Genomic DNA, 21,212 nt, shown 5'->3' with positions numbered 1-21,212 from the left:
AATGCACTGCGATCTCGCAGTGCATTGACAGTCTCGTCGTTCATTATGGGGCGTTCCGCGGGCGCTCGAATTTCCCATTCGACTTGAACATCGGGCTCATCCCTAGTCAACAGCAATCTCTGCAATCCTAAAAGGCTAAGTTAACCTTTCTTTCTTAATTCCAGCTTCCATATGTACCAATATACAATGAATGTACCTCTGTTGCAGAAAAGAAAAAATGTTCTATATTCTATGGTAGGCCTCAGCCTCCACTTTCTTCTATAGAAAACCTTTCCATGGCTTCCTAGTATACATCCTATAGGGCATGAAAACTGTTAGTATAAAAAGGAAGTATCCAGCAGCTGACCGCATTAACACACACCTTGCACCTGCCCTCCCCTCCCCTCCAAGAGATTGCTCCCGTGCACATCTTTACTTACATGCTTCTACAAAGCAGGAAATGTCAGTGAGCACTGTTCTCCCTGAATACATAGCCAGTGTCTTCCTCTCCTGATTTATCATTTTCTATCTCTTCTTCTCACTGCACAGATCGTTCACTTGGCAGAGTGTACACACTGGAGGAGAAGAAGTTGTTGAGGGATCACATAACAGCCTATGTGGAGAAGAGCAGTAGTACTGAAACACAGAAGAAGTGTGTCCCTGGAAGTCTGTAAAGCCTACCATACACTATACAATCTGATTGCACAATTTCCTTTAGCTCTATGATTAACTCTGCAGTGCAAGGGCCTGCCTGACTGGATACAGAGTGATTGAACAGATACTACAGGTGTGTTCTCTTTAGTTTTGGTAACTAAGGCTCGATTCACACCTATGCATGTTGCTTTTGAGCGTTTTTGGAGGTTTTTTTTTCATGCTTGCCGCGTTTTTGAGCCGCGTTTTTGCCGCGTTTTTGCCGCGTTTTTGCCGCGATTTGCGTTTTGCGTTTTTTTTTTTTTTTTTTTTTTTTCATTTTTTTTTACAGTCTTAAAAAAAAATTACAAAAATAAAACATAAAAACAAAAACAAAAAAAAAACGGCAAAAACGCACCAAAAACGCATCAAAAACGCATCAAAAACGCAGCACTTGCGTTTTTGATGCTTGTCCATTGAAAACCATTACATGCAAAACGCTGCTTTTTGCATGAAAAAAAGTCCCCGACCCTTTCCAAAAACGCTGAGATACAAAAAAGCATTGATGTGAACATGTTCCATAGGAACCCATGTTAAAAAATTCCCGTGCATTTCTGCAAAATGCAAAATGCATCAAAAAACGCGCTAGTGTGAATGGGGCCTTAAGGAGATTGTACAGAATTTGTACAATCAAATTGTATAGTGTATGGCCATCTTTATACACCTAAAATTACCTAGTTGTGTTTTCATTAATTGCCATTAAGTGTTAACATCACTGCAAACACAGAACAAAATGTGCATTTTGTTGCGTGCAAAAACACGTGACAAGTGCGCTGTAAAAAATGTGCAAACTGCAACATGCCAACATGCCCCATGAGCTACTTTGCCGCATTTGTAATGTGTAGGACAGCCCAATGAAATCTATGCTGCTCTATGCGTGTTGCGGAGAAATGCACCAAAAACGTCCAATAAGCTAGGTGTGAATGGGGTCTGAAAGTGAAATTAGTGTGTTTACACCCCCTCCCTGAGCTGGAACAGGATTACAAGGACATTGACATCTGAATGTCTCCCTACCACGTACTTATATAAAGGTGACCATACACTATGCAATCTGATTGTACAATCTCTGTACAATTACCTTTAGATTTACCAAAACTATGGAACAGGAGAACCCACTTGAGCAATCTATTCAATCTGTATCAAATCAGGCAGGTCCTTGCACTACATGTCAAAGGAAAAAGTAGAAAAATGGGTGGAAATAAAAAAAAAAAGAGGTGGTATAGTAATGAGGGAGATGTGGTCCAGAGAAGTAAAACACACCCTATTCTGTGATGCAGTGGGGCAGTGCATGATTGGATATGAAGTTTCCTGGATGGTCATATAATGCTACAGGAAGTCAGGGCTCAAAGTGCATTGTTTTAAATTTTGAACCAAGAGGTGCAGATTCAATGCTGCCATGGAGTAGGTAAATGAGAGATAAGCACATTGGGATGGCTTGGGCAGAAAATACATTAGAAAAAGCTATTTATTGTGAAAGGTGAAATTCTGCCTGAAAAGGTGAACTTAGCCTTTAATAATACTGCGATGGGGTATGTTACCACTGCTTAGGGCGGCTTCACAGGTGCAGTGTACCTGTGTCAGGGCTGGCTCAGCCCTTGCTTCTCTGAGCTGACCTCTCAGCTGTCGGCTAATTGCCAGCTCTCATCTCTCTCCACAGTTACCCAGCTGTTCCTGATCCTGCTCGTCTGACCTGCCTACTTAACCACTTCAATACAGGGCACTTAGACACCTTCCTGCCCAGACCAATTTTCAGCTTTCAGGGCTGTCGCAGTTTGAATGACAATTGCGCAGTCATGCTACACTGTACCCAAACTAAATTTTTATCATTTTGTTCCCACAAATAGAGCTTTCTTTTGGTGGTATTTGATCACCTCTGCGGTTTTTATTTTTTGCGAAACAGATAAAAAAAGACCGAAAATTCTGAAAAAAAAAAGTTTTGCTTTTGTTTTGGTTTAAAAATTTTGTAAATAAGTAAGTTTTCTCCTTCACTGATGGGCACTGATAAGGCGTCACTGATGGGCACTGATAAGGCGGCAGCGATGAGGTGGCACCAATGAGCGGGCACTGACGATGGGCACTGATATGCGGCACTGATGGGCACTGGTAGGCGGCACTGATGGGTGGCACTGATATGCAGCACTGATGGGCATTGATAGGCGGCACTGATGGGCACTTATGGGTGGCACTGGGTGGCACTGATAGGCACTGTTAGGCAACACCTATGGGCACTGAAAGGCTGCACAGATGGGTTCTTATGGGTGGAACTTCTGGGCACTGATAGGCGGCACTGCTGGGCACTGATAGGCGGCACTGATGGGCACTGATACGTGGAACTGATGGGCACTGATACGCGGCACTGATGGGCATCCCTGGTGGCACTGGCAGTGGTAGGCATGGGAGTGGGCACTGATTGGCAGCTGCCTGGGCATTGATTGGCAGCTGCCTTTGCACAGATCAGTATTTCCCTGGGGGTCTAGGGGGCATACCTGGTGGTCCAGTGTGGCTGGTTTCCCTGGTGGTCCTGGGCGGCTTCCCTGGTGGTCCTGGGTAGGATCCGAGGGGGGCTGTGCTGATAAACAATCAGCACAGACCCCCCCTGTCAGGAGAGCAGCCGATCGGCTCTCCTCTACTCGCGTCTGTCAGACCCGAGTGAGGAAAAGCCGATCACCGGCTCTTCCTATTTACATTGTGATCAGCCGTGATTGGACACGGCTGATCACGTGGTAAAGAGTCTCCGTCAGAGACTCTTTACCTAGATCGGTGTTGCGGGGTGTCAGACTGACACCCCACAACAACGATCGCCGCCATGCGCGCCCCCGGGGGCGCGCAGCGGCTCAATATCCTGAGGACGTCATATGACGTCCAGTCAGGATATTGAAACCACTTTGCCGACGTCATTCTGCTATATGGCGGGCGGCAAGTGGTTAAAGTGGATGTAAACCCAAATTTTTTTTTTTTTTTATATCATACTGTAGAGTGTAGAGTATAAGATTTCCTATCATTTTAGTCTGGTCTTGCCACACAGAGTTAATCCATCTCTGACCAATCCTCTTTTATTGTTCAGTGAGATAAATCTTGACAAACTGAGAAAAACTTTGTCAAATACTCCCCCTTGCTCTGAGTGACCGATGATTTATATATCTCGTGCACTAGCCTAAGAGACATGCATTATTTTTTAATGCCCTCCCACTCCCTTCTTCAGTAGCTCTGCAAGGATTGGCTGTTCCACACCTCACCATGATTTGGCATGCTGAAGTCATGTGGTTACTTTCCTGTCTTTTCACTGTATGTTAGAGATCATACAGAAGTTCAGTGTTAGAAATACACAGGAGAAAATGTATATTGACAAGGGGAATGTAGAGGTGGGCAGGGTGTCTACTGACATCACGACTCCACCCACCGAGCTCCAGACAACAGACCCACCCACAGAATCTGCAGTTTTTCGGGTCTAATAACAGACAGAGGGGAGACATTTGACAGGTAAAGATACATGCAGGAGGCATGTATATCCTTATAGATAACCCCTATGGCAGTAGTTTAGAAAGGATGACATTGGGTTTACATCCACTTTAAAGCTATCCAGCTCACTTCATCTCTGCCTTCACCTTGATCACATCACAAGAAACCGTCTCCTGCGTTCCTGTTTAACCACTTAAGGACCGCCGTATGCCGATGTACGTCGGCAGAATGGCACGGGCAGGCAGAATCACGTACATATGCCCGAGGCGGTACGCTTCTGACCAGCGGCGATCAGAGATGAGAGGGAGACCATCCGTTCGTGGCCCCCCTTGCGATCGCCGCCCGCCAATCAAATCATTCCTTTGCTGCTGTATGCTAAACAGCAGCAAAGGAAATGATGTCATCTCTCCTCGGCTCTGTATTTTCCGTTCCCGCGCCGAGGAGAGAAGACATCCGAGTGAGTGAAAACACACTACACACTCAGTAGAACATGCCAGGCATACAAAACACCCCCCTTTACCCCCCGATCGCCCCCTAATCCCCCCCCCCTGTCACACTGACACCAATCTGTTTATTTATTTATTTATTTTTTTTTTTCTGATTACTGCATGGTGTCAGTTTGTGACAGTTACTGTGTTAGGGCAGTTAGGGTTAGCCCCCTTTAGGTCTAGGATAACCCCCTAACCCCCCCTAATAAAGTTTTAACCCCTTGATCACCCCCTGTCGCCAGTGTCACTAAGCGATCATTTTTCTGATCGCTGTATTAGTGTCACTGGTGACGCTAGTTAGGGACGTAAATATTTAGGTTCGCCGTCAGCGTTTTATAGCGACAGGGACCCCCATATACTACCTAATAAATGTTTTTGCCACCTAGTTAACCCTTTCACCACTGATCACCATATAACTGTTACGGGTGACGCTGGTTAGTTCGTTTAATTTTTATAGTGTCAGGGCACCCGCCGTTTATTACCGAATAAAGGTTTAGCCCCCTGATCGCCCGGCGGTGATATGCGTCGCCCCAGGCAGCGTCAGATTAGCGCCAGTATATGCCTCCCTTAGTGGTATAGTATCTGTACGGAGCAATATCTGATCCGATCAGATCTATACAAGCGTCCCCAGCAGTTTAGGGTTCCCAAAAACACAGTGTTAGCGGGATCAGCCCAGATACCTGCTAGCACCTGCGTTTTGCCCCTCCGCCCAGCCCAGCCCACCCAAGTGCAGTATCAATCGATCACTGTCACTTACAAAACACTAAACGCATAACTGCAGCATTCGCAGAGTCAGGCCTGATCCCTGCGATCACTAACAGTTTTTTTGGTAGCATTTTGGTGAACTGGCAAGCACCAGCCCTAGGCAGCGTCAGGTTAGCGCCAGTACTGCTAACACCCACGCACGCACCGTACACCTCCCTTAGTGGTATAGTATCTGATCGGATCAGATCTATACTAGCGTCCCCAGCAGTTTAGGGTTCCCAAAAACGCAGTGTTAGCGGGATCAGCTTAGATACCTGCTAGCACCTGCGTTTTGCCCCTCCGCCCGGCCCAGCCCAGCCCACCCAAGTGCAGTATCAATCGATCACTGTCACTTACAAAACACTAAATACATAACTGCAGCATTCGCAGAGTCAGGCCTGATCCCTGCGATCGCTAACAGTTTTTTTGGTAGCGTTTTGGTGAACTGGAAAGCACCTGTCCCAGGCAGCGTCAGGTTAGTGCCAGTACCGCTAACACCCACGCACGCAGCATATGCCTCCCTTAGTGGTATAGTATCTGAACGGATCAATATCTGATCCGATCAGATCTATACTAGCGTCCCCAGCAGTTTAGGGTTCCCAAAAATGCAGTGTTAGGGGGATCAGCCCAGATACCTGCTAGCACCTGCGTTTTTCCCCTCCGCCCGGCCCACCCCAGCCCACCCAAGTGCAGTATTGATCGATCACTGTCACTTACAAAACACTAAACGCATAACTGCAGCATTCCCAGAGTCAGGCCTGATCCCTGCGATCGCTAGCAGTTTTTTTGGTAGCATTTTGGTGAACTGGCAAGCACCAGCAGCCTAGTACACCCTGGTCGTAGTCAAACCAGCACTGCAGTAACACTTGGTGACGTGGCGAGTCCCATAAGTGCAGTTCAAGCTGGTGAGGTGGCAAGCACAAGTAGTGTCCCGCTGCCACCAAGAAGAAGACAAACACAGCCCCGTCGTGCCCATAGTGCCCTTCCTGCTGCATTCGCAAATCCTAATTGGGAACCCACCACTTCTGCAAAGCCCGTACTTCCCCCATTCACATCCCCAACCAAATGCAGTCGGCTGCATGAGAGGCATTTTCTTTATGTCCTCCTGAGTACCCCTACCCAGCGAACCCCCCCAAAAAAGATGTTGTGTCTGCAGCAAGCGCGGATATAGGCGTGACACCCGCTATTATTGTCCCTCCTGTCCTGACAATCCTGGTCTTTGCATTGGTGAATGTTTTGAACGCTACCATTCACTAGTTGCGTGTTAGCGTAGGGTACAGCATTGCACAGACTAGGACACACTTTCACAGGGTCCCCCAAGATGCCATCGCATTTTCAGAGACCTGAACCTGGAACCGGTTACAGTTATAAAAGTTAGTTACAAAAAAAAGTGTAAAAAAAAATATACATATATATATATATATATATATATATATATATATATATATATATATATATAAAATAAATAAAAATAGTTATTGTTTTATTGTTCTCTCTCTCTCTATTCTCTCTCTATTGTTCTGCTCTTTTTTACTGTATTATATTCTGCAATGTTTTATTGTTATTATGTTTTATCATGTTTGCTTTTCAGCTATGCAATTTTTTTATACTTTACCGTTTACTGTGTTTTATTGTTAACCATTTTTTTGTCTTCAGGTACGCCATTCACGACTTTGAGTGGTTATACCAGAATGATGCCTGCAGGTTTAGGTATCATCTTGGTATCATTCTTTTCAATCAGCGGTCGGCTTTCATGTAAAAGCAATCCTAGTGGCTAATTAGCCTCTAGACTGCTTTTACAAGCAGTGGGAGGGAATGCCCCCCCCACCATCTTCCGTGTTTTTCTCTGGCTCTCCTGTCTCAACAGGGAACCTGAGAATGCAGCCGGTGATTCAGCCAGCTGACCATAGAGCTGATCAGAAACCAGAGTGGCTCCAAACATCTCTATGGCCTAAGAAACCGGAAGCTACAAGCATTTCATGACTTAGATTTCGCCGGATGTAAACAGCGCCATTGGGAAATTGGGAAAGCATTTTATCACACCGATCTTGGTGTGGTCAGATGCTTTGAGGGCAGAGGAGAGATCTAGGGTCTAATAGACCCCAATTTTTTTCAAAAAAGAGTACCTGTCACTACCTATTGCTATCATAGGGGATATTTACATTCCCTGAGATAACAATAAAAATGATTAAAAAAAAAAAAAAATGAAAGGAACAGTTTAAAAATAAGATAAAAAAGCAAAAAAATAATAAAGAAAAAAAAAAAAAAAGCACCCCTGTCCCCCCCTGCTCTCGCACAAAGGCGAACGCAAGCGTCGGTCTGGCGTCAAATGTAAACAGCAATTGCACCATGTATGTGAGGTGTCACCGCGAAGGTCAGATCGAGGGCAGTAATTTTAGCAGTAGACCTCCTCTGTAAATCTAAAGTGGTAACCTGTAAAGGCTTGTAAAGGCTTTTAAAAATGTATTTAGTTTGTCGCCACTGCACGTTTGTGCGCAATTTTAAAGCATGTCATGTTTGGTATCCATGTACTCGGCCTAAGATCATCTTTTTTATTTCATCAAACATTTGGGCAATATAGTGTGTTTTAGTGCATTAAAATTTAAAAAAGTGCGTTTTTTCCCCAAAAAATGCGTTTGAAAAATCGCTGCGCAAATACTGTGTGAAAAAAAAAAATTAAACACCCACCATTTTAATCTGTAGGGCATTTGCTTTAAAAAAATATATAATGTTTGGGGGTTCAAAGTAATTTTCTTGCAAAAAAATAATCTTTTCATGTAAACAAAAAGTGTCAGAAAGGGCTTTGTCTTCAAGTGGTTAGAAGAGTGGGTGATGTGTGACATAAGCTTCTAAATGTTGTGCATAAAATGCCAGGACAGTTCAAACCCCCCCCAAATGACCCCATTTTGGAAAGTAGACACCCCAAGCTATTTGCTGAGAGTCATGTCGAGTCCATGGAATATTTTATATTGTGACACAAGTTGCGGGAAAGAGACAAATTTTTTTTTTTTTTTTTGCACAAAGTTGTCACTAAATGATATATTGCTCAAACATGCCATGGGAATATGTGAAATTACACCCCAAAATACATTCTGTTGCTTCTCCTGAGTTCGGGGATACCACATGTGTGAGACTTTTTGGGAGCCTAGCCGTGTACGGGACCCCGAAAACCAAGCACTGCCTTCAGGCTTTCTAAGGGCGGAAAATTTTGATTTCACTCTTCACTGCCTGTCACAGTTTCGGAGGCCATGGAATGCCCAGGTGGCACAAACCCCCCCCCCAAAAGACCCCATTTTGGAAAGTAGACACCCCAAGATATTTGCTGAGAGGTATAGTGAGTATTTTGCAGACCTCACTTTTTGTCACAAAGTTTTGAAAATTGAAAAAAGAAAAAAAAAATGTTTTTTCTTGTCTTTCTTCATTTTCACAAACAAATGAGAGCTGCAAAATACTCACCATGCCTCTCAGCAAATAGCTTGGGGTGTCTACTTTCCAAAATGGGGTCATTTGGGGGGGGGGGTTTGTGCCACCTGGGCATTCCATGGCCTTCGAAACTGTGATAGGCAGTGAAGAGTGAAATCAAAATTTTACACCCTTAGAAATCCTGAAGGCGGTGATTGGTTTTCGGGGCCCTGTACGCGGCTAGGCTCCCAAAAAGTCCCACACATGTGGTATCCCCATACTCAGCAGAAGCAGCTAAATGTATTTTGGGGTGCAATTCCACATATGCCCATGGCCTGTGTGAGCAATATATCATTTAGTGACAATTTTGTGCAAAAAAAAAAAAAAAAATTTGTCACTTTCCCGCAACTTGTGTCAAAATATAAAATATTCCATGGACTCAACATGCCTCTTAGCAAATAGCTTGGGGTGTCTACTTTCCAAAATGGGGTCATTTTGGGGGGTTTTGTGCCATCTTGGCATTTTATGGCCTTCAAAACTGTGATAGGTAGTGAGGAGTGAAATCAAAAATTTACGCCCTTAGAAATCATGAAGGAGGTGCTTGGTTTTCGGGGCCCCGTACGCGGCTAGGCTCCGAAAAAGTCCCACACATGTGGTATCCCCATACTCAGTAGAAGCAGCTAAATGTATTTTGTGGTGCAATTCCACATATGCCCATGGCCTGTGTGAGCAATATATCATTTAGTGACAACTTTGTGCAAAAAAAAAAAATTGTCACTTTCCCGCAACTTGTGTCAAAAAATAAAATATTCCATGGACTCAACATGCCTCTCAGCAAATAGCTTGGGGTGTCTACTTTCCAAAATGGGGTAATTTGGGGGGGGGGTTGTGCCATCTGGGCATTTTATGGCCTTCAAAACTGTGATAGGTAGTGAGGAGTGAAATCAAAAATGTATGCCCTTAGAAATCCTGAAGGCAGTGATTGGTTTTCGGGGCCCGGTACGCAGCTAGGCTCCCAAAAAGTCCCACACATGTGGTATCCCCGTACTCAGGAGAAGCAGCTGAATGTATTTTGGGGTGCAATTCCACATAGGCCCATGGCCTGTGTGAGCAATATATCATTTAGTGACAACTTTTTGTAAATTTTTTTTTTTTGTCATTATTCAATCGCTTGGGACAAAAAAAATAAATATTCAATGGGTTCAACATGCCTCTCAGCAATTTCCTTGGGGTGTCTACTTTCCAAAATGGGGTCATTTGGGAGGGGTTTATACTGCCCTACCATTTTAGCACCTCAAGAAATGACATAGGCAGTCATAAACTAAAAGCTGTGTAAATTCCAGAAAATGTACCCTAGTTTGTAGACGCTATAACTTTTGCGCAAACCAATAAATATACGCTTATTGACATTTTTTTTACCAAAGACATGTGGCCGAATACATTTTGGCCTAAATGTATGACTAAAATTGAGTTTATTGGATTTTTTTTATAACAAAAAGTAGAAAATATCATTTTTTTTCAAAATTTTCGGTCTTTTTCCGTTTATAGCGCAAAAAATAAAAACGGCAGAGGTGATCAATACCATCAAAAGAAAGCTCTATTTGTGGGAAGAAAAGGACGCAAATTTCGGTTGGGTACAGCATTGCATGACCGCGCAATTAGCGGTTAAAGCGACGCAGTGCCAAATTGGAAAAAGTCCTCTGGTCCTTATGCAGCATAATGTTCCGGGGCTAAAGTGGTTAAAGACTGGCTTTGCGGACATCCTTTCTGGCTCCTTTGCCTGCTTGCTGTTTCACTTGGATCCCTGACTTCTGGCCTGGCTGATTACCCAATCTGGTTACTGAACTCTGGCTTGGCTGATTAGCCAATCTGGTTACTGAACTCTGGCTATGCTTTGACTATGCTTACTCTATTTACCTTTTTATTTTTATTAATGAACAAATGTGATTTAATTGTACTTCATGGCTTCTGACAGTAGGTGAAGGCCATGAATTCAGAAGATACAGTCAATTCACTTGTTGGTAATATTTATTCCAGATTGGATGAGCAAGATCACCGCATGGATCAGTTTGCCATGGCGTTACAAACGCTCCTGAGTCGCACGGCTCACCTGGAATCCCCCACTGTGGCTGCTCCGGTACAACCTGAGTTGTAGGCCATCCCTGCTGCTGCGCCAGTCTCTGCGCAGGCACCCGACTCGAGTTTTTTTGGCTATCCAGTTCAATGCAGATGTTTCTCAATCAGGTTGAGATATACTTCGAGATGCTTCCCCAGGCATTTCCCACAGACAGAAGCAAAATAGGTTTTGTGATATCTTTGCTTTCTGAGAGAGCCTTGGCCTGGGCTAACCCTCTATGGGAGATGCAAAAACCTGTTGTTTTGAGTTACTCTGAGTTTGAGGCCTCCTTTAAAAGGGTATTTGATGTTCCCACACGCTCCGCTTCTGCTGCCAAGTGCCTCATGTCCATCAAACAGAGTACGAGAACTGTTGCCGACTACGCCATTGAATTCCATACTCTGGCAGCAGAGGTTGCTTGGAACAATGAGGCCCTCGTGGCTGCTTTTTCTCATGGTCTCTCGGATTCCATCAAGGATGAGATAGCAGCCCCAGATATACCCACTGAGCTGGAGAGTTTGATCTCGTTTGCCATCCTCATTGACTCCAGACTCAGAGAAAGAGTTTCTTTTAAGGAGCGCTTGCAGAAGCCTCCTGTACGTTTTGCCTCCAAGCTTTGCAGTCCCACCCATGCCTCCCTCACCTCCCATGCCTCCTGGTACCGAGTCGGTCAGTGAAGATGAACCCATGCACTTGGGCTTCACACGTCTCTCTGCGGATGAGAGAGCCTTTAGGAGGAAGGAGAGATTGTGCCTTTATTGTGGCCAGGCTGGTCACTTTTTGAAGTCTTGTCCTACCCATCCTGGGAACACCGAACCTTGAGGTCCTGTCATGGACAGACCTTAGGTGGCATTGTGTCGTCCCGTTATCCAGAAGGATAAGCCCCTGGTTTTGGTCACCCCTTTCTTGTGCTAAGTTGTCTATCGTGATACAAGCTCTAATCGACTCTGGGGCTGCAGGCCTGTTCATTGATGCTGCCTTTGTATCAAAGCACTCGATTCCACTGCAGCTGCGTGACACTCCACTTGCCATTGAGGCTCTTGACGGGAGACCTCTACAGCCTGCCCATGTGACTCACAAGACGGTTCCGTTGTCCATGGCCGTAGGGGCACTTCACCATGAGATAATCCAATTCCAAGTGATTTCCTCACCTAAGTTTCCACTGGTTATTGGTTATCCTTGGTTACAGAGGCACAACTCCTCTTTTGATTGGCTCCATGCTGAGGTTCTGTCCTGGTCACCACAATGCAGTGAGACATGCTTCCGGAAGGTAGCCAAGGTCCTGTGCACCTCTTCAATCTCCTCCCTGCCAGAGGAGTACCGTGATTTTAGCGATGTCTTTGACAAAGGTCAAGCCGGTAGTTTGCCTCCACACCGGCCATATGATTGCGCAATTGACCTTCAACCTGGTGCCATACCCCCTTGTGGCCGGGTTTTCATCAGCAAATCCTCGTCTCCTGCTGGTGCCAGTTTCTTCTTTGTAAAGAAGAAGAGTGGTGAACTGAGACCTTGTATTGATTATAGGGGTTTCAGTCGTTTCACGATTAAGAATGCCTACCCGATTCCATTGACCACTGAGTTATTTGACCGCCTCAATGGAGCAACAGTTTTCTTGAAGCTTGATTTGAGAGGGGCTTACAATCTCGTGAGGATTAAGGAGGGCGACGAGTGGAAAACTGCGTTTAATACCAGAACTGGCCATTATGAGTACCTCGTAATGCCTTTTGGCCTTTGTAACGCTCCGGCAGTTTTCCAGGAATTTATTAACGAGGTCCTCCGAGATTTGTTGCAGTTATGTGTGGTGGTTTATCTCGATGATATCCTCATATTTTCCAAGTCCCTGGAGAGCCACCACACAGATGTCTGTCGTGTGCTTCAGAGAACAATCTCTATTATAAACTGGAAAAGTGTGAGTTCCATCGTGAACAGGTTAAATTCCTGGGCATGTCATTTCCACATGCTAGTTTTTCGATGGACCCAGAGAAACTTTCGGAAGTCCTACAGTGGCCCCGACCCATGGGTCCTCTGCAGCGTTTCCTGGGTTTTGTCAGCTATTATCGGAAGTTTATTAGTAACTTCTCTTCTCTGGTCAAGCCCCTGACTGATATGACCAGAAAGGACGGTAACCCACAGAGTTGGTCTCCGGACTCGATTAAGGTCTTTAAGAGTCTCAAGGCTGCCTTTGTTTCTGCTCCTGTGTTGGTACATCCTGATCCTACGTTACCTTTTATCCTTGAGGCTGATGCTTCTGAGACTGGTGTTGTCGCCCTTCTGTCTCAACATCCCACCTCTGAGAGTGCTATGCATCCTTGTGGCTACTTTTCCAAGGAATTGTCACCTGTGGAGTGCAATTACGAGATTGGTGACAGAGAGCTGTTGGCGATCATTTTAGCCTTGAAAGAATGGAGACATCTCCTTGAAGGTACCACTGTGTCGGTTCTTATTCTTACTGACCACAAGAATCTCACATTCTTGTCTGAGGCTAAACACCTCTCTACCAGAAGGGCGCGTTGGGCTCTTTTCTTGTCAAGTTTCAATTACATTGTCTCATTCTTAACCTGTACTAAGAATGTAGTTGGAGTCGGTTCCGGTTCCTGTGATTCCTCCTGATCGTCTTCTGACTATGGTTTGCAGCAGTCTTACTTCTCCGTTGGGTGACAAAATTCTTGCTGCTCAGGTCGATGCTCCTCCTGAGAAACCTTGTGACCGTTGCTTTGTCCCAGAGTGTCTCTGTACTGCCGTGCCCCAGACTTACCATTCTCCCAAGGCTGCTGGCCACCCTGGGAAGAATCAACTCGTTTGGGCCATTTCCCAACAATTCTGGTGGCCTAGTCTACATGCTGATGTAACTGCTTTTTGTAGCTGCCTGTTCCGTGTGTGCTTAGAGTAAGACTCCATGACACCTTCCAGTGGGCCTCCTACAACCCATACCCAATGGAGAGAGGCCCTGGACCCACCTGTCTATGGATTTCATTGTGGAGTTGCCCAACTCCCAAGTAGGGATGAGCCGAACACCCCCCTGTTCGGTTCGCACCAGAACATGGGAACAGGCAAAAAATTTGTTCGAACACGCGAACACCGTTAAAGTCTATGGGACACGAACATGAATAATCAAAAGTGCTAATTTTAAAGGCTTATATGCAAGTTATTGTCATAAAAAGTGTTTGGGGACCTGGGTGCTGCCCCAGGGGACATGGAAAAAAAGTTTTAAAAACGACTGTTTTTTCGGGAGCAGTGATTTTAATAATGCTTAAAGTGAAACAATAAAAGTGTAATATTCCTTTAAATTTCGTACCTGAGGGGTGTCTATAGTATGCCTGTAAAGGGGCTCATGTTTCCCGTGTTTAGAACAGTCTGACAGCAATATGACATTTCAAAGGAAAAAAAGTAATTTAAGACTACTACTATTAATGAATTGCCGGTCCGACAATACACATAAAAGTTCATTGATAATAACGGCATGGGATTTCCCCACAGGGGAACCCCAAACCAAAATTTAAAAAAAAAATGTCGTGGGGTCCCCCTCAAAATCTATACCAGACCCTTCAGGTCTGGTATGGATTTTAAGAAGAACCCCGCGCCAAAATAAAAAAAATGTCGTGGGGTCCCCACAAAAATCCATACCAGACCCTTATCCGAGCAAGCAACCTGGCAGTCTGCAGAAAAAAAGAGGGGGGGCGAGAGAGCGCCCCCCCTCCTGAACCATACCAGGCCACATGCCCTCAACATTGAGAGGGTGCTTTGGGGTAGCCCCCCAAAACACCTTGTCCCCATATTGATGGGGACAAGGACCTCATCCCCACAACCCTTGCCCGGTGGTTGTGGGGGTCTGCGAGCGGGGGGCTTATCGGAATCTGGAAGCCCCCTTTAACAAGGGGGCCCCCAGATCCCGGCCCTTCCACCTGTGTGAAATGGTAAGAGGGTACAAAAGTACCCCTACCATTTCACAAAAAAAGTGTCAAAAATGTTAAAAATGACAAGAGGCAGTTTTTGACAATTCCTTTATTTAAATGCTTCTTCTTTCTTCTATCTTCTATCTTCTTTCTTCTATCTTCTATCTCCTATCTTCCTTCGGTTTCCTCCTCCATCTTCTTCTTCTGGTTCTTCTGGTTCTTCCTCCGGTGTTCTCGTCCGGCATCTTCCTCCGTGGCTTCTTTTTCCCTTCTTCTTCTCAGGCCGCTCCGCATCCACCATGATGGGAGGCTCCCGCTGTGTGACGCTTCTTGTCTTCTGACGGTTCTTAAATAATGGAGGGCGGGGCCACCCGGTGACCCCGCCCCCTCTGACATAACGGGAAATGCCACAGGGAAGTCCCCGTCAAGTCCCCATGCTTCAGAGGGGGCGGGGTCACCGGGTGGCCCCGCCCTTCATTATTTCAGAACCGTCAGAAAACAAGAAGCGTTATTTACCAGAAGGGCGCGATGGGCTCTTTTCTTGTCAAGTTTCAATTACATTGTCTCATTCTTAACCTGTACTAAGAATGTAAGGGCTGACACCTTGTCACGACAATTTTCCTCCACTTCCAAGTTGGAGTCGGTTCCGGTTCCTGTGATTCCTCCTGATCGTCTTCTGCTATGGTTCGCAGCAGTCTTACTTCTCCTTTGGGTGACAAAATTCTTGCTGCTCAGGTTGATGCTCCTTCTGAGAAACCTTGTGACCGTTGCTTTGTCCCAGAGTGTCTCTGTACTGCCGTGCCCCAGACTTACCATTCTCCCAAGGCTGCTGGCCACCCTGGGAAGAATCAACTCGTTTGGGCCATTTCCCAACAATTCTGGTGGCCTAGTCTAGTCTTCCTCCGTGGCTTCTTCTTCCCTTCTTCCTCTCAGGCCGCTCCACATCCACCATGATGGGAGGCTCCCACTGTGTGACGCTTCTTGTCTTCTGACGGTTCTTAAATAATGGAGGGTGGGGCCACCCGGTGACCCCGCCCCCTCTGACATCACGGGGAATGCCACAGGGAAGTCCCCATCAAGTCCCCGTGCGTCAGAGGGGGCGGGTTACCGGGTGGCCCCACCCCCCATTATTTAAGAACCGTCAGAAGACAAGAAGCGTTATTTAAGAACCGTCAGAAGACGAGAAGCGTCACACAGCGGGAGCCTCCCATCATGGTGGATGCGGAGCGGCCCAAGAAGAAGGGAAGAAGACGCCGCGGAGGAAGATGCCGGACGAGAACACCAGAGGAAGAACTAGAAGAACCAGAAGAAGAAGATGGAGGAAGAAACTGAAGGAAGATAGAAGATAGAAGATAGAAGAAAGAAGATAGAAGAAGCATTTAAATAAAGGAATTGTCAAAAACTGTCTCTTGCCATTTATAACATTTTTGACACTTTTTTGTGAAATGGTAGGAGTACTTCTGTACCCCCTTACCATTTCACACAGGGGGGAGGGCCGGGATCTGGGGGTCCCCTTGTTAAAGGGGGCTTCCAGATTCCGATAAGCAACCGCAGATCCCCACAACCACCGGGCAAGGGTTGTGGGGATGAGGCCCTTGTCCCCATCAACATGGGGACAAGATGTTTTGGGGGGCTACCCCAAAGCACCCTCCCAATGTTGAGGGCATGTGGCCTGGTACGGTTCAGGAGGGGGGCGCTCTCTCGCCCCCCTCTTTTCCTGTGGCCTGCCAGGTTGCGTGCTTGGATAAGGGTCTGGTATGGATTTTTGGGGGGACCCCACACCATTTTTTTTTATTTTGGATGAACTTTTATGTGTATTGTCGGACCGGCAATTCATTAATAGCCGCGAGTAGTTTTAAATGACTTTTTTTCCTTTGAAATGTCATTTTGCTGTCAGACTGTTCTAAACACGGGAAACATGCGCCCCTTTACAGGCATACTATAGACACCCCCCAGGTACGAAATTTAAAGGAATATTACACTTTTATTGTTTCACTTTAAGCATTATTAAAATCACTGCTCCCGAAAAAACGTCCATTTTTAAAACTTTTTTTTGCATTGATCCATGTCCCCTGGGGCAGGACCCAGGTCCCCAAACACTTTTTATGACAATACCATGCATATAAGCCTTTAAAATTATCACTTTTGATACTCCCATAGACTTTTAAAGGGTGTTCCGCGGCTTTTCCGATTTTGCCGCGAACACCCCAAATTGTTCGCTGTTCGGCGAACTGACGAACAGCCGATGTTCGAGTTGAACATGAGTTCGACTCAAACTCGAAGCTCATCCCTACTCCCAAGGCAACACTGTTATCCTTATAGTAGTTGACCGGTTCTCAAAGATGTGTCATTGTATTCCACTTAAGAAGTTGCCTACTTCTAAGGAACTGGCTTCCATTTTTGCTCGGGAGATCTTACATGGGCTACCCAAGGTGATTGTCTCGGACAGGGGCAGTCAGTTTGTCTCCCGGTTCTGGTGAGCCTTTTGTGCACAGTTGGGAATTCAGTTTGCTTTCTCCTCCGCATATCACCCGCAGTCTAATGGGGCCGTAGAGCGAGCCAATCAGTCCTTGGGGCATTCATTTGTTCCGCAGAGTATTCCTGTGTTAAAGGAGCATCTCCTTGGTCTTCGTTCCACTTGGGCACAAGTCCAGGAGGCTTTGCTTCATGCTAATGATAGGTACAGACTCCATGCTGACTGCAGACGCCTGCCTGTGCCTTTCTACCAGGTTGGGGACAGGGTCTGGCTGTCATCTCGCAACCTCTGACTTCATGTTCCCTCACTGAAGTTCGCACCTCGGTTTATTGGGCCTTTCCGTATCCTTCGCAGGATTAACCCAGTGGCTTACACGTTGGACCTTCCTCCTAGTATGCGCATCTCAAATGTGTTTCATGTCTCCTTATTGAAACCTTTGGTCTGCAACCGATTTACCACCTCAGTGCCACGTCCTCACCCTATACAGGTTGAGAACCATGAGGAGTATGAGGTACAATCCATTGTTGCCTCCCGTAGGTTCCGTTGGTGCATACAGTACCTGGTGCATTGGAAGGGGTACGGTCCGGAGGAATGCTCCTGGGTCTCATCCTTGGACGTACATGCCCCTGCCCTCCTTCGCGATTTCCATAGATGTTTTCCCCTCAAGCCCGGTGGTCCTCCGAGGGGGGAGGGGTCGTTGAGGAGGGGGTACTGTCAGGGCTTGCTCAGCCCTTCCTTCTCTGAGCTGGCCGTTCAGCTGTCGGCTAATTGCCAGCTCTCATCTCTCTCCACAGTTACCCAGCTGTTCCTGATCCTGCTCGTCTGACCTGCCTACTTAAAGCTGTCCAGCTCACTTCATCTCTGCCTTCGTTTTGGTCACATCACAAGAAGCCATCTCCTACGTTTAAAGACTGGCTTTACTGACTGACATCCCTTCTGGCTCCTTTGCCTACTTGCTGTTCCACTTGGATCCCTGACTTCTGGCCTGGCTGATTACCCAATATGGTTACTGAACTCTGGTAATGCTTTGACTATGCTTACTCTATTTACCTTTTTATTAATAAACAAGTGTGATTTAATTGTACTTCTGTCTCAGGCTGATTCATGGTTTCTGACAACCTGTGGTTTTCGTGCACTTTCCCAAAAATGTGATTTTTGTGTGTTTTCTGAAAGTGCAGCAAAACTACCAGATGTAGCGCCCTGGGGTTTAGTCAGGGAGCTCCTCACCAAATTCCTTGTCATGGGTAGCTACCATAGGTAAATTGTTAGAGATCCATTGATTTCTCCCTAAGTTTGGCCCTGTTGTACTTTTCTCTTCTACCACTAGGTGGCCGGGCACTTGGTGGTACTAGATATGAGAAGGACAACTCAAGGTTATGGGTATATGGGGTATCTCAGCCAATGGGCAGTGGTTTTCTTGAATCCCTTGGCCTGCTGGGAGAGCCTAAATTTTTGGGTGGAGTCAGATGATCTATGTTCTGTGCCACGCGGACTGCCGTCTGGGTGGATGTGTGTCTCCTGCCCCAGGCTGCTAAGTGGGAGATTGGGCCTATCCCAGGTGCAACTGGCCGCCAGGCTGTGTGATGGCCTATCCAGAAGTAAGAGGGCAGCACAGAGTGGGACTGCGGCTTGCAGTCCAACCAAAAGTGACGGTTCTACCGGCTGAAGAACCTGTCATGGTCGTAGGTAGAAGGGAATCTGTCGCCACTAAGGGAACAACCACCTTTACCAGGGACCACAGTGAGTAACTGAAGTAAGTACAGGAGCAGTATTCTCACCAAACGGGCATGGTGGAGAATTGGGAAACTTTAGGAGGTGATCAAGTCAGGGACCCAACCAGCGGAGGTGACGCTTGCAGAGAAGCCTTGTGTGTCAAGCTAGGGACCGAGCCGGACAGCAGGGGTGAAGCTTGAAGGTATCTGAAGTGCCAAGCTAGGGACCCAGCAGGGAAACGTGGGTGATGCTTGAGGGAGGTACCACCGCAAAAGTCTTGAGGAGCTCACGGGATTCAGAGTTAGTGAATCAGAGGGTCCAGTGAGAGATCAGGAGCTCGAGGGGCTGAAGAACTACAAGTAGAAGTTGTAGAAAAGCTTAGAGAACTGTTACATTTGAATTAGGAACTGTTAAGTACTGTAGCCATAGGGGAGAGCAACCCTGCATGTGCAGAAGTGGCCTGCTTTTGAAGCCTCTGAGTTTGCCTATTGAAATTGCAACTACTTAAGGGTGCCCTGGCCTCAACCCTCTTTCCCTTGCAAAATATAAAAAGGATTGTTAAAAGAAATAAAACCTCTTTTTCATCCAAGAAGTGTCTGGCACCCAATGAATTTTACCACCTTTGCACCCACTCTGCTTCACAACCCACTACATATTGAAGGATGTCAGCGGTCTGTGGTCTGAAAGGTTCTCATTAGACTGGAAGAGGTTAGAGAGTCTGCTAAATGGACATAATAGAAGTCAAAAGGAAAGCATAGCTAACCCACACAAAAACCATGGCTACAGTGCACTGCAGCCAAAGCGTAGCTGATCAGTTTGAAGCCGTCTTTACCTTTAAGCCCTAAAATGTATGAGTTTTATGTCCTTTCCTTAATAATTTATCTTATCTTATCTACCACTTCATTAGTTTCTTTGTAGATATGTGATTTGTTTTCACCCTACTCACCTGTAAAACGATATAATGTCCGGAACTATTAAATGAAAAACAATGCACAAACACACAATACATAACAATACATAAATCTTTAGACAGGTAAGCCTATGAAGCAGAGTAATTGAACTACATGTTTCAGTGCTTATACTGAAAAATAACTATGCTGGCAATTTATATAGTACTACATGAAATATTGGTATTATTGATTGTAAGTAATTTTCATTAAAATCATAATTTAATGATCAATTATACCCAAACTCGCCTTCAGAGACTCAACACGATGCATCACCAATGGGGCAAAAGGTCTTCATATAAGATGCTTAGTATAAAACAATTATAATAAAATGACCTTTTAGGCAAACAATCTTGATTTTTGGCTCATTTCTACTTATACTCTGCCAACAAACATTAATGCATTCTGGGTCATGTGTCTTGCTAGAGGGTATAATTTTCTTTTAAACAAGGCATGATTGTGAACATGAAACAGATAATCTGTTATGTGTCCTTTTCTTCCCCTCTGTCCCACGTAATCACTGGTCTCTCTGGTACGCCAAACACACGCAGGCTCTATTCTCCATTTATACCCCGAGCTATAGAACATAAAATATCTCGTTCTTAGGAAACTATAGTATGCTTTGCTGACTAGTTGCCCATTTAATCATCTACCAGATAGAAAATAACCCACATTTTAGTTCATTAAAGTACATCCAAACCCAATCAGCAAGTCTCATAAGTTAATGTAATTTTAAAAGTTGTTTTCAATATTTAAGTATGCAAAAATAAGACCTAGTGATTCTGGCAAGAAGGTCCACGTTCTGGAGTTTTCTATTATAGGAATTTTTGACTCTGTAACATGTGCCCCTGAGAGACTACTGTATAGACAGCCATACAGACAGACATTGCATGATCCACCATTGTCAATATCGGGAGGCTCCAACAGTGGAGTGAGCACATGGACGAAAAGGGCTGGAGGAGATCCGAAGAATTGAGATGCAAAAAAAGATTGAAAAGGGCAAAAAAGTATTTTATTATAAAACAAATAGCAATCCATTTAGTTCATCCAGCTCTTTTTTAAAACAATCTACTGAACTGGCCAGTGGAGCTGTCATCCAATAAGCCCCCTCCCCTCCTGCTGCTAATAAAACTACAGTATATTATGATGATACAATCCCCTCTGGTAAATAAGGACACGTGCCCCACTGCATGTGTTTTTTTTTATTCAGATTTCTATCTGATTTCAGAGCACCTCCCGGCGCTCATGGGACTGCTGGCCGCTCACCTCCTCTCCTCCTCTCCTCTCGGCTGACATCAGCAGGAT

This window comes from Aquarana catesbeiana, linkage group LG02 (genome assembly GCF_042186555.1).
Source record: "Aquarana catesbeiana isolate 2022-GZ linkage group LG02, ASM4218655v1, whole genome shotgun sequence".
Taxonomy (NCBI): domain Eukaryota; kingdom Metazoa; phylum Chordata; class Amphibia; order Anura; family Ranidae; genus Aquarana; species Aquarana catesbeiana.
The sequence above is the reverse complement of the archived record's forward strand: the minus strand, read 5'-3'. Positions refer to the sequence as shown.